This window comes from Herpailurus yagouaroundi, unplaced genomic scaffold, assembly GCF_014898765.1.
Source record: "Herpailurus yagouaroundi ecotype Mexico unplaced genomic scaffold, PumYag 100, whole genome shotgun sequence".
Classification (NCBI taxonomy): Eukaryota; Metazoa; Chordata; class Mammalia; order Carnivora; family Felidae; genus Herpailurus; species Herpailurus yagouaroundi.
In genome coordinates, this window is record NW_024412391.1 from 74420458 (window position 1) to 74433703 (window position 13246).

The 13246-nt window shown below is 36.4% G+C and overlaps 1 protein-coding gene across 9 annotated transcripts in view; it reads left to right on the plus strand.

Moving 5' to 3' along the window:
- CACNA2D1 (calcium voltage-gated channel auxiliary subunit alpha2delta 1) overlaps positions 1 to 13246 on the plus strand; it is a 495580-nt gene that overhangs the window by 43577 nt on the left and 438757 nt on the right. The window lies entirely within an intron of this gene.

The following is a 13246-nucleotide window of genomic DNA, read 5'->3' on the forward strand; positions in this document are numbered from 1 at the left end:
TCTCCTTTCCTTCTTCTTTTTTCCTTCTTTCTTTGTTCCTTCCTTCTCGCTTTCTCTTTTTCTTTTTCCTGTGTCACTTTTCTTGTAAGCTATTTAAAATTTATGAAGAGGAGCAAAGGACTATGAAAATAATTTCTGAAATCTGATTTGAAAATCAGATAGACTGTCCAGAACTCTGTCTACCTGCAGCCCTCCTTGACCCCCTCCAATTCCCCCTTTGCTCCAGAGTTAATCAAACGTTCCTCTGGGTCCCACTCGACCTTGTACTTTTCTCTAGGGATGTGCTTAATGTACTTTATTTTATTAAATTTTTCTTATCTATTATTTGAGAATAGGAATTGAACATCTTTTCTCAGTATTCCTTGCAGTGTATATTTGCCTCCTACCAAAAGTTTCAATAAGTGTTTTTCACTTTTGACCTTTGGCATTTTTTTTTTCAGTCCTTTTCACTTAAACTTTCAACTGCTCCCCAATTCTTATTTCAATAAAGGTTTGTTTCTGCTCTTTTCTCATTCATATTTCATTAGGAATCTGTAAGATGTCTGCCTATAAATAAGAAATTGTATATAAATTATATATATGTACATATATCAGCAACTCAAGTGTCTAGTTATTTTGCAGGTTTATTTGATTTTACATTTCTGAATATCAAGAATAAATATTTCTTTTCACAGTTTTTTTAAGTCTGATTCTTTATATCATGAAAACGCAAATGAAAGCTCTAGTTTACATACAATGCAGCATTTAGTAGTTATGCCCAAGAGGGTGCTGTCATTGGCAAACATTCTTGTAAATGGATTTTACTTGCTGGATAATTTTTTTCAAGTCTTAGTTTTGATTACATTAAAATAATTTAAGAATGTGTAGAAAATACATTTTTGTTTGCTACTACATTGGAATAAAATACCCAAGGGATTAAATATTATTTTTAATCTTATAAATTTAAATGTATATTTTATTAGGTCTTTTTATTTGTATTTTTTTTTAATATGGATTCGTTACTATTATGTGAGCCCTTGTCTGATTTGAACATGTCTCTGTAGCCTTTAGCACAGATTCTGCTTCCTTTATACTCAGAACATACTTAGCATTTGTTCGTTGTGTTTGCGAGATGACCTTCATTTCCATTACTTCATTAAAATAGTACATGTCTGTATATAGGTAAAAATTTTACATGCAGACGCTGTTTCAAGGTAATTCAAGTGATACTGCCTGCCTGCCTTCCTTTCCTTTCTTTCTTTCTCTCTCTTTCTTTTTTTCTTTGTGTAGGTATGAGATTTTATCATATTCAAATCTTACAGGAATGAGCTGGAAGACAGATTACTTATAACCTCACATTTGTAAAACTCATGGTATTGATAATAAGATCAAATTGATACCATTTCCAGAATATTACTAAGAAAGGGGGAGTATTATCTTTCAAGGTAAAAGGCTAATATATTTGTTTCTTACCTTTGCTGTTTTCTAATGACTTACAGAGGCACTTGAATATTTAAATCCAAGGAGAAACATCTGTAAATAGAATTTGTGCATTGACATGAGACAGGATGCAATAATTCTCCTGTTTTCCCGAGTCAGTTATTGTTCATGTATTGTTTTGTCTTCTCAATCATAATAATAAATTCATTCATTTTAAACTGATAGTGATTTAACCTGCCAACCCTCACAGGGGCATTTTAAAATAAAACAATATTTCAGGAAAGAAAAAGTTGTATAAAACAAGGAATGACTAATTGCAGGTGGGAAGGAAGTTGATTTTTCCAGCTCCCTTTAAATCCCATCATATAGGGGGGCACCTGGGTGGCTCAGTTGGTTAAGCGTTCGACTTTGGCTCTGGTCATGATCTCATGGTTGTGAGTTTTAGCCCCTCATCAGCCTTTTTGCTGACAGCTCAGACCCTGGAGCCTGCTTTGGCTTCTGTGTCTCCCTCTCTCTCTGCCCCTTCCCTGCTCTCTCTCTCTCTCTCTCTCTCTCAGAAATAAATAAATATTAAAAAAAATTAAATCCTGCCATGTAGGACCACCAACTTTATCTCTGCAAACAACCCCTGCTTTCTGTTTGGTTTGAATCTATGCAAAGAAGCAAAACATAAGGGGAAAAAGTCTGTTGTGTGAAAACAGTTAAGGTCTTTAAAGGCAAAATATAATATTTTTTGTGCTGTACATTCTCCTGGCTTTCCATAATATCGATTTCCCTTTTTGATGTCAATAATTAAAAATTTCCCTGTGTTTTGAATTTGAGCAGGTTAATGTGGGTAAGCTGAGGCTTCTGAATTGGATGAGTGGGTAAAAAGTTTGGTGAGTCAGGGGGAGAAGTAGAGACAGGATTGCATAATTTGCCAGTCCTATTTAATCCACCGTTAGAAATTATGAGGAATTTCCTCCTGACACATGAAGCTTGCAGACTTCCTAATCATTTAATTATACACTTGTGTGGTGAATGTGTTGTCACATTCTAAAACCATCTTTGAATTCACTTTTTTTTTTTTTTTTTTACCTTGGTAATCTGCTTTCTGAGAGTTTATACGGTCATATGAACTGTGAGTGATGCTCAATATTGACAAGTACAGAGCAAACAGCAGATGGTAAAATACTGACGGAGACATTTGTTAATGGGCCAGTTGTCTTGCTTAGAAGTACAGCTTTTTGGCAGTTCCGCCCCCCCTCCCCCCTTTTCTACACAGTGTACCTTGGAAGAAGGTCCTTTTATGTTTTTGTAGTGGGAAAAAAGAGTGAACGTCCTGACAGCATCAACCTTAAATAAAATCAGCCTTCGCCTACAGAGGTACTGCACCATGTAAAAGAATACTTCTTTGAAAGCAATTGCTATGATTAACATTACAAAATTTATTTTAGTGTTATAACTGTTATTCTATTCATTGATTAACATTGGATACATACTTTTATACTTATGAGTGTGGGGGAGGTGCCATCCAATAACGGACAGAAAGCACCTCAAGGGAAAAAGGATGTCTTTCCAGTCGTTTGTGCAGGGGAGGTGGGGGTCAGGCTTCTTGAGATCTCTGGAACTGTACCCGTTCAGGGTAACTAATGACTAAATACTTTTTTTTTTTTTTAGAAGCAGTATTTTGCCTCTTTGCTATTCAGTTCTTTGCTAATTGGCTATTGCTTGTCGATGATGTAGTTCTTAAGACCTGCTTTAAGGAATCCTAAAGAGTCTCTCAGTTCTCCACTCTACTTCAACTCTAGGTTTGTACACTTGCTTCAAAGCAGGGAGAATGAATATTCACCTTTCCCAACAGGGTTTTCTTTTACTCCAAGAGAATATGAAGGTTAGCACATAGGTAAGGACCAGTAACCTCACTTCTTGTTAAATGCAGGTTGAGACCTAAGAGAAGAATTGGTCTCTCCGGTCTTTCTTCTGCAGCTTCTTTCACTGACTTTGAGGACATTAAAATGTTTTACTGAGGGGCTCCTAGGTGGCTCAGTCGGTTAAGCCTCCCACTTTGGCTCTTGTGATTTTCTTGACTTTGAGGCCTGCCTCCGGCTCTGTGCTGACAGCTCAGAGCCTGGAGTCTGCTTCAGATTCTCCTTCTCTCTCTGCCCCTCCCCTGCTCGCGTTCTTTGTTTCTCTCAAATAGAAATAAGCATTAAGAGAAATTTAAAAGGAAAATGTTCTACTGATTGTCATTCAGACGAGTCACACCCACCTAGGTCTCTCTGTAAACCTTGGCAGATTTCTGCAGTGTTAGTTCATCTTGATTTTGCTTGTCCTATCCTAACCCCTTAAGATCCCAGAGAAATTCCTGCTACCCCTGTCTTCTCTGAGATCCTGATGTCCATCTTTGAAAACTTAAATAACAATACAGAATAGCATGTGAGATAGATTTAACTTATCTGCTTGCTTATACTATATACTATATACTAGTTTCTGTTTTACATATACTAGTTTTATATATACTAGTTTTACATATACTAGTTTCTGTAATTCCTCTAACAACCCAGTAATTTAGGTATTGCTACCTGTATTTTAAATCTGGGAACCAAGAACTAGAGTTTGTATGGTCCCACATCAGGTGAGAATGAGGCATCAAACCCAACTCTCAGCAAAGTGGACCAACTGCGTAATGAGAAGGTTGTGGGGGAGGGAGACTGGGAGATTGTTCTAGTAGAGACAATACCTTATATTACTGTGCACGTAAATGCAGCTTTATTCATGCAACAAGTATTTAAAGATGGAGATGAAGTAAAGAATCAGGAAATCTTTATAAAAAAATCAGAGCATATGTAATAAATAAGTGAAATTTGGAATTCATTTTTTTTGTCCGATACACCTATTGTGAGGATTCAGATCTCTAGTGTGCATTAAAATGTTTGGGGTACAAATGACAGCCAAAGTGATGGCTGTCTATAAAAGCAAATAGTCTATGGATTTAAAAATAATCTTTTGGGGCACCTGGGTGGCTCTGTCAGTTAAGCATTGCATTCTTGATTCCACACAGGTCACGATCTCACGGTTTGTGAAATCGAGGCCCGCGTCGGACTTCATGCTGGCAGCGCGGAGCCTACTTGGGATTCTCTCTCTCTCTGCCTTTCCCCCACTCTCTCAAAGTAAATAAATAAACATGAAAAAAAAACTTCCATTCTTGTTGTCTGATTTACCTTAAATTTTGTTTTCAATTGCATAATTTCTTACAATTCTTTTCTGGAGAACAAAGTTTAGATTATCAATTCTTAAGGCAAGATTATGAACAGACTGCCTTTAGAGTGAATTTATGTATTCTCATCTTGTCTGCAAAAGGTGAACACTGTACAGAGCCTCATATTAATTTCAAGCCAGGCTTTCTTTGCTTTTTATGTTCCTGAGGTGAAAATGCCACCCTGGGGAAGCAAGTGAGCCTCAAGTTTGGTGATCTTGGACGCCCCTAAATTTTGCTGACTGTTCTTTGCCTCCTCGCCTACATCCTACTGCTGTTCTCTTGACTACCCTAGAGCTGCCCAGAGCATCGGTGCTCTGGCCTTTGCGGATCGTATGTGAGATGGAAAATATTCTAAAACATGAACAGCCAACTTGCATAGCTTCTTGAGGTTTTGTGCATTTTGCTCTCAGAACAGTGTGCCGGTGGTTAGAACATCTGGAATTTATTTTCTAACCTGTTATCTAGCCAGTCATACCACCATGTCACCCCTGGTAAAGGAAGCCAAACTGAAACAATACCGTAGCCACCACCTTTGATTGTCAAATATAGTGAAATTTGTAGAATATTTTCTAATTCATGGAAGAAAAGTGAGTTTATAAGGAGAACGTCAGTACTTCTTCCCTGTTTTCATATATTTCTTTCTCTGCCAGTGGAAAGTCAGATGAGGAGATTAACTCTGATTTAAATTTGAACTGAGACAGTTTATGTGATTCTAATGTATTTAGTTTTCTTTGCTACCTCGCATTTGCATCCAGCTGAAGAAGTTAACAAAATTCTTACTGCTGTGGTCTCAGGTATTTTGAAATGGAAGATGTCTGAAATCTTGTAGGAAAGATAGGTTTTTATTAGTTATCCCTCCTGGCCATCTGAGTGCCTCAGAGAATGAAGAGGCAATTCAGGATAGCGAAACCTGGTATTTTCATGGTAACGTTCATTGTTGGATCATCATATCGATATAACATAACTTCATAAATAAAATTTGCCACCCTTGGCACTTCCAAGCATGATAAAACATTTGCGAATTTGAAGAAGCATTAACTTTGGCAGTACAAAACAAGCTAACGATATTGCTTAAAAGCGTATGCTTTTGACTCAGATCTGAACTTCACTGATCCAGCAGTGATCTTCAGTTTCACGTGGAGAATAATATTAAACAAAGTGCCCTTTTTAAAGTGGTGGTGGGGGAGACTGCAATAGCAAAGAATGCTTTAAATGTTGCAGTGTACAAATGCTACAGTTATTTCTAAGCTCTTTCGCAAATATTTATGTTTTCATTAGTATTATTTCTAATGGTTGTGTTGCAGGATTCTTTACCTTAATCCCCAGGGTTCATTGTCTCACCACTTCAGAGAATGAAGGGGTGGACATGAAATGAGCAGCAGGCAAAAGTTTATTGGAGTATAAGATTAGAAAGGAATAATAGTATGAAAGCTCTCTTGACAAAAAGGGGACATTCAAAAGTAATGCCTGTGTACTCTAGGCAAGGACCCTTGTTTTGTAAGGTTTGGGTCAGCGCCCCACTCCCTTTCCCCTTATTCCTTCTCAGGTCGTACCCTTATTGGCTTAATAGCTCTAGGTACTGGGCTGTCCATTCCTGATTGGCTTGTTTCCATTGCATGAGGAGTGGTTTATGGCCATACTTAGGTTTTTAGATACATTCCTGAGGGGAACCTGAGGCGGGGTAGGTTGTATCTGGTACATTCTTAAGAGGAACCTTACATCCGAAGGGTTTGCTGTGGTGAGACCCTCCCAGCGTTGTTCCAAAACACATGTTTTCCCCACCCAGGGACCTCAGGTCCTAACCTTTCCCTCTCTATTTTATGCTATCTTTCCCTATCATAGTTGTTTATAAAAAAATTGAACCCGGGAAGGACTACCAATATGGATTACTTCACTAGCCGTCACAGTAACGGCATTTAATGATTTATAAAGGACATATGGCCATTGTAGATGTTTTTTTTTTCAGACAACTATCTTAAGTGCAATAATTAATAATTAAATATCACCACTATTCTTTAACCACATGATGTATATTTAAATTGCTACTACTTTATACTGTATATGTTAACTGTGTGTGTGTGTGTGTGTGTGTGTGTGTGTGTGTGTGTGTGTGGAGGGTGCTAATCTAATTGCCTGAGATGGATATAATGATTTTTAATAGATTGTTAAAAGCCAAATTATCATAGTATATTTGTATAATGAAGTGATTAACAACAGATCAGGTACTTTGGCATATGGAGTCTTTCAGTGGGTGTGGGACTGTCTTCATACTTGGCATTGTATATTTCTGCTATTTCTCCCTTGGCTTCAAAAGGTTATGACTCTGTTAAAATGTAATTTGAAACAAGAACTAATTTCTTCCCTCAATCTCATGTGCATATGTATCTCTAACGTACTGTATATTTTGCACTTTCTAATGATGTGCAATTGCATTTGATATAAAAGTTTCCCAGAAGAATGCAGTACAAAATAAGAATTGGGAATCTGGTTGATTAAAGTGGAAGGGTGTTCAATACTATAGTTTTCCTTTTTTTTTTTTTTCCTCCCCTGCCGCGTGTGCTTATGGTGGTGGTTATTGCTATTTGTACAAGCAAAAGCTGCCACTTACTTAATGATAGCTGATGGTCTCTAGGGACTTTGCAAAAGCTTCCAAGAAGGCACAGTGATTCCATGAACCCAAAATATTTGGAAATTACCTGGAAAAATTCTGGCTCAGTTGTTTCCAGATGCATTTACAACTCTAACTATTAATGCTAGGATGTAATTAATGCTATATAGTGAAAAAGCAAACAAATACGATATCAAAAAGTATATCCAGCATAGGGGATACTTCTCTGTAGTGTTTCGAAAGTGTATTTGTAAGTGAATTCTTTGGAAAACAAATAGTATATTTTATCCTAACAAACAACATGTTCCCAGGTCTGTTTGTAAATCCCATTTAGCCCACATGTACCAGATGAATTAAAATAGAACAGTTTCAACTCTATTTTGAAGATCCATGCTTTCACGCTCATTTATTCATTATGGGCATCAGTGAGAGACGTTTGTAGACATGAGGGGTGGAGGATAGAGGTGTGGGGGCAGAAGAAATATTTATAAAGAAGTCCCTTTCTCTAAAGATACTCTCATTCCTTCTGTAGTAAGTTAAAATCCATTCCAATTTGAAATTCTGAGGTACCTTTCTTATTTCAGCAGTGGGAGTGGAGGCTCTCTAGCCTCTTTGGATAACCAGTAGCAGGGCTGGAAAGAGAAGGACAAGCTGAGCAAAATGTTATCTTATTCCTGAGGGAGCTTGCCATCCAGAAGGAAGGCAGAGAATCCTTAGACTCACTGTCTTGGGAAGTAGTGAAGTTTCTTAGGAGATGTTGCAACGAGGAGGAGGGAACTATTGGCAGGGAAGAAAGATGTGCACTGGGCTCAGGATTTTAGGAGGGGCTAACAGTATGGGAGCATTTCAGTACATTAATGTGATTTATGCTCCATCTATGTGCATTAATTGATTCTTACATCATGCCCCATTTTCCCTTGTGTCTTGCATCAACATTCAGTTAAAAACAACTTCATCTTTGCTATTTTCAGCAGTGGAATTCACTTTCGGTTGGTTTCTGCCCTAACTTCCACTGATTTCAAATTATATGAAAAATATCTCTTCCTCAACCAGTTACTTTTGTCATTATGTACAAGGCAAACAAATAAGCTTTACATTCTTTTATCTTTAGCCTCTTAATGCTATGTTCATTTCGTATTGTGAAACCTAAATTCTAGGGTATTTTTTTTTCTTTTTTTCTCCTCATTTTACTAGCAAGGATCTATTTTATTTTAATTTCAAAATATTTTACAACAAATTGTATTAGTCTGCTTGGGCTGCTATAACAAAATATGATAATAGACTGTGTGGCTTAAATAATAGACATTTATTTTTCATTGTGGTAGAGGTTGAGGAGTTCAAGATTAAGGTGCTAGACGATTTGGTTCCTGGTGAGAATCCTCTTCCCCAGGTTGCCTGCCACGTTTTTACTGTGTCCTCACTGGGCAGAGAAAGAACATCTTTTCTTTTTATAAAGCCACTAATTCCATCATGGAGGCCCTACCCTCATAATCTCATCTGACTTTAGTTATCTCCTTATAGGTCCTATTTCCTGGTAAGTCACATTAGGGATAAGGGTTTCAACAAATGATTTGGGGGGGAGGGCACAGAATTCAATCCAAAGCATTGAAATTAAATAAAAAACAAACAAACAAAAACCCTGGAGCTTTTTCAATTGTTGCATTAATTATCTAGTATTTATGTCATGTGAAACTTGGTAAGTGAAGGATTTAATTATATAGCTGAAAAGGAACTGGTTTTTCTGTATTATTCCACCATTTCATATTTTCAGCACTCACTTGGCTGTGCTTAGCTCATATACACTTCATATATACTTGCAGATTTTTCCAGAAGCTGCTTTTGGCTTGTTTAGTTTAATAAAAAATCATTTGGCTTTTCAAATATGTAAAATTTTGGTCACCTACATGCCTTAGTGTGAAGAGGTACTCTATAAATATTTATTAAATGCAGTGTCAGAAATTTTAATTTGGGTAAAAAGAACTTTGAATAAGATAGGAATGTAGCATGTGTATGTTAGTAAATAAGCATTAAGATCAAATAAACCTCGTTCAAATTAGATGGATTTAGGCCAAAGGGATGAAAGTCCCCTTGGAGATGGGTCCAGGGAGAGCAGAGCTTAGGGATAGAAGTAAAACAATAGAAATAAACACAGTGCTTGGTCCTACTCTGAAAGCTTCAGCTCATTCTGCATTTTATCCAACTTTTCATACATATTTGCTACTGATTTATTTTGTGTATATGAATACCGAGCATGCTGTCCATTTTTATTATAATTCTTGAGTACATTGTCCCTGTCCTTTGTTCAAATATTGTCATTCTTCCGTGATGCTTCTTTCCATCGTAACTATTAAAAATCCTCTTTCTTTTCAGTCTTTGCATTTGCTGCTCTATTTCTCCTTAGTGCATTCTCTTCCAAACAAGGGCTGGATATGAATAATTGAACGGCAAATAGTTTTCAGTTCAAAGTGGCAGTGGTACAGCTGGCAATCTTGTGTACTAACATCCTTGGGATGGAAAAGTGTAGTTTAGGGCCAATTTTTCTCTTTTGGAATAGATCAGTGGCCCAAAAATCTTGGTAAAAGAAGTTGAAACACAAGTTCTGTAAATTCGTCTAGTAGAGAAAAGTACCCAGTGTGAATTATGATCTATTTTCTAATCAAGGCTGTATTCTAAATGGCAAGTGTGTAAATATCCCTAGCGATTAATTTTACAACTTCTGTTGACTTTTAGGTTACTAGATATAGTATCAGAGTGAGTCCTCTTTCTACTATTGTGGAACTGAAGGTTTAGAAGAATCACAGTACTGTTTCAGTAGAAGCAATTGAACTTCTGAATCCCAAACTGTAGACAGGGAGAGAATTACGTCATCTGCACTTCCCATGCTACCATTTTATGTTTTCCTGCAGAATTGTCTCTAAATATATTTATGCTCTGTTTTTAGAACAATAATAAATATGTATGAATGCCAGTCATATAATAGATTTTATACTCTTTCTGTATATCTAAACATGTCACTTGATTAGTGTTAAATGCCAATAATTCATCCAATCTTTTCAGAAGCACTATTTTAGGTCGTGTAACATTTATGGTATCACAAAGCGTATTATGGAGGAGGTGGTCCTCTTACACTTACTTAGACAACCAACGACAAATAGAAGGTCATTTTCTGATTTAAGGGGTCACTTTGCTTTCTTTTCTGGAGGGCCTCCATCCCGCCCACTGCCCCTCCCCTGACAGTTCTCTGAATAGTCTCAGTGAATGGGCCGGCACGCCCCTGTTGAGGCCTCAGCCACTCTTGGTGCAACACTTGAAAAGAGCAGGTGCGGGTCAGAAGTGAATGGGATAGCCCAGGATCACTGCTGTGAAACATGTTCAAGCAGGTCACAAACTAATCTTGGAATGACTTCAGACAAAGAAGACAAAAGAATACTTTAGGGTCTAAATCACCCACTTGACAGAGGAGGGCTCCAGGATCAGAAGCCAGGGTAAGGGCTATTTGCTTCTGTGTTCCTTTTGCTTTAATTCTACTGAATTTTCATGGTGAAGGACCAAACTCTGGCTCCCAGAAAATCAGGAAATTTCCATAAATGTAAAAGAATTGCTGTATACAGTTATTTACACATATGTCTGTTTTCTTACTAGAACTCTGTATGCATATAACCCAGCTTCAACCTGAACTTCATTTCTATTACTTTGGGCTTCAAACTGTCTTTATTGAGGATGCATTCTTCAGGTTAGGATGCTGTATTTATCTCCTTGATGTATGGTTTTTATTTATTTTTTTATTATTTTTTTTTAATTTTTTTTTAATGTTTATTTATTTTTGAGACAGAGAGAGACAGAGCATGAACAGGGGAGGGGCAGAGAGAGAGGGAGACACAGAATCTGAAATGGGCTCCAGGCTCTGAGCTGTCAGCACAGAGCCCGACGCGGGGCTCGAACTCACAGACTGTGAGATCATGACCTGAGCTGAAGTCGGACGCTTCTAATAGGTAGAATATAAAAATAATATGAGCTAAAGACAGGAAATGACAAATGTAAGTACAAGACTAGAGTAGGTTAAACCCAAATATATAAACCACAGAATATTGCATTGTTAAAAGAAATTGGGTATAGATTTCATTCTTGAGTTTCCTAGAGGATAAAGTAAGAAGGGAAATAAATCTGTTATAAAATTTGTATGTAGAAGTATGTACTCATTTTAGAGGGCAGCTCAAATCCTTTACTTAGTTTTCTTAGATCTGAAAAAATTTTTCTATGGGTTTTCAATATATGAGTTGTTGAAGGATTAATAACTAGAAGACTGGATTTTGTAAACTTCTTTCCATTGTAGTTGAGTGTTTAACAGCAAGGCAAAACTCAGCCAAAATAATTTTGTGGGGTTTTAAGATCATGTGGTCCAAGAATAACATAGCTTTGATCCACGAATAAAATCGACTCCAGAGGAATGTTTTTCAACAGTCTTCAATTATTATTGGTTTTCTTCCTTAGGCTAATGATAAAAGCAGTCACAAATAACTTGAGAATATATTCTTTTAGGTCCCTGGGATCTCAATTGTCTTTTTTGCTTCTTAAAGACATATTTACATACAATAACAGTGAAAGAGTAGTTGGTAGGTTAGAAAGTTTGGTGAAAATTCAGTATATCTCATCAAAATGCTTATTCAACAGATACTTTTCCCTCCTACCTGCCACCTAACTCTCTATGAAAATGTGTTCTAAGAGACTATCTAGGGTTACAGTGGGATTTTAGTTATGTAATACTTCCAGATTACTCCAATACACAAAAAATCAAATGATCAATTCTCCTAATTTATCCTTGAAACAACCAATAATCTTGAGATATTTTCTCTCTATATGGACTTTGATATAAATGAAGTTTTGACGCAAAGTTGATATTATCTTAAAGCCATAAGCTGGAGTTGTAGACTTATTTGACTTTTTTATACCTTTACAATCAGTCACAACACTAATTGTTCTATTTAAATTTTTTCAACTTCTTTGGAGGTGAGAAAATGTGAGATTTGAAATGAACCATGGTTTAATGCCAAATAGAAACTTTCTGCTTCTTGGATAATGCAGAAATCCATTACAGTTCGAATAGAATGTAAATGTATGAATGTTGACAATTTCAATGTAATGGTGTAATGGGACAAAGGTGGGTTATGGGGGAGAGAAAGTGATGAAGGGATGGGGTGGGGCAAGGCACTTTTTTTTTTTTTTTTTTTTACTTTTCATACTTAAGAATGAGAAATATTGCCTAAAGCCTATGGATGGTCCAATAGATTCTTAAGGTACGATTTCATTCTTAAGATGAAAATAATAGAAAATTAAAAATAAAATTATAACTGGGAAAAGTTGGAAGAAGGAGGAGAGAAAGACAGATGGATATATGGGGGGAAGATAGGAAGGTGGTACATGTGAGTTACTTTCCATACATTTCACAGGGGTGAGTAGGCCCTTTTTACAGCTGCAGAATCAAGAAATGGAGGTGAAAACAAATTATTTCAAGAATGAACATGGCCAGACAGGAAATGTAAAGAGAAACTGGAAAAATTGGTTATACCTTCATGGACTAGAACTGGGCATGATATGACAGGAAATTTTACTTTTCTTTTTAGAACTTTCCACACCATGGATTACTTTTATATTTTTAAACAGGTAGTGAACATATTAAGTATAGTAAGTTTGAAATTTTAGGTAATTTTCTGAGTAGTCAGTAATACTTGAATATGTCTGAGGACCATACAAATATTTACATACACACATTTCCCTAAATGCTGTTCTTGGAGATGTTCAAATAAATGTAAATAAATTAGATATACATGATTATTTTTATAAGTGCATATAATTATTATAAGGGTAATCATGAAAGAATGTTTATATTTGTTAAAGTGCTTTACAAAATTTAAATTGTTAAAAATGTAGGTGTTTCTATTATTTATGAAGGTTGTCTTTGAAGTGTTTTTCTGGGGAGA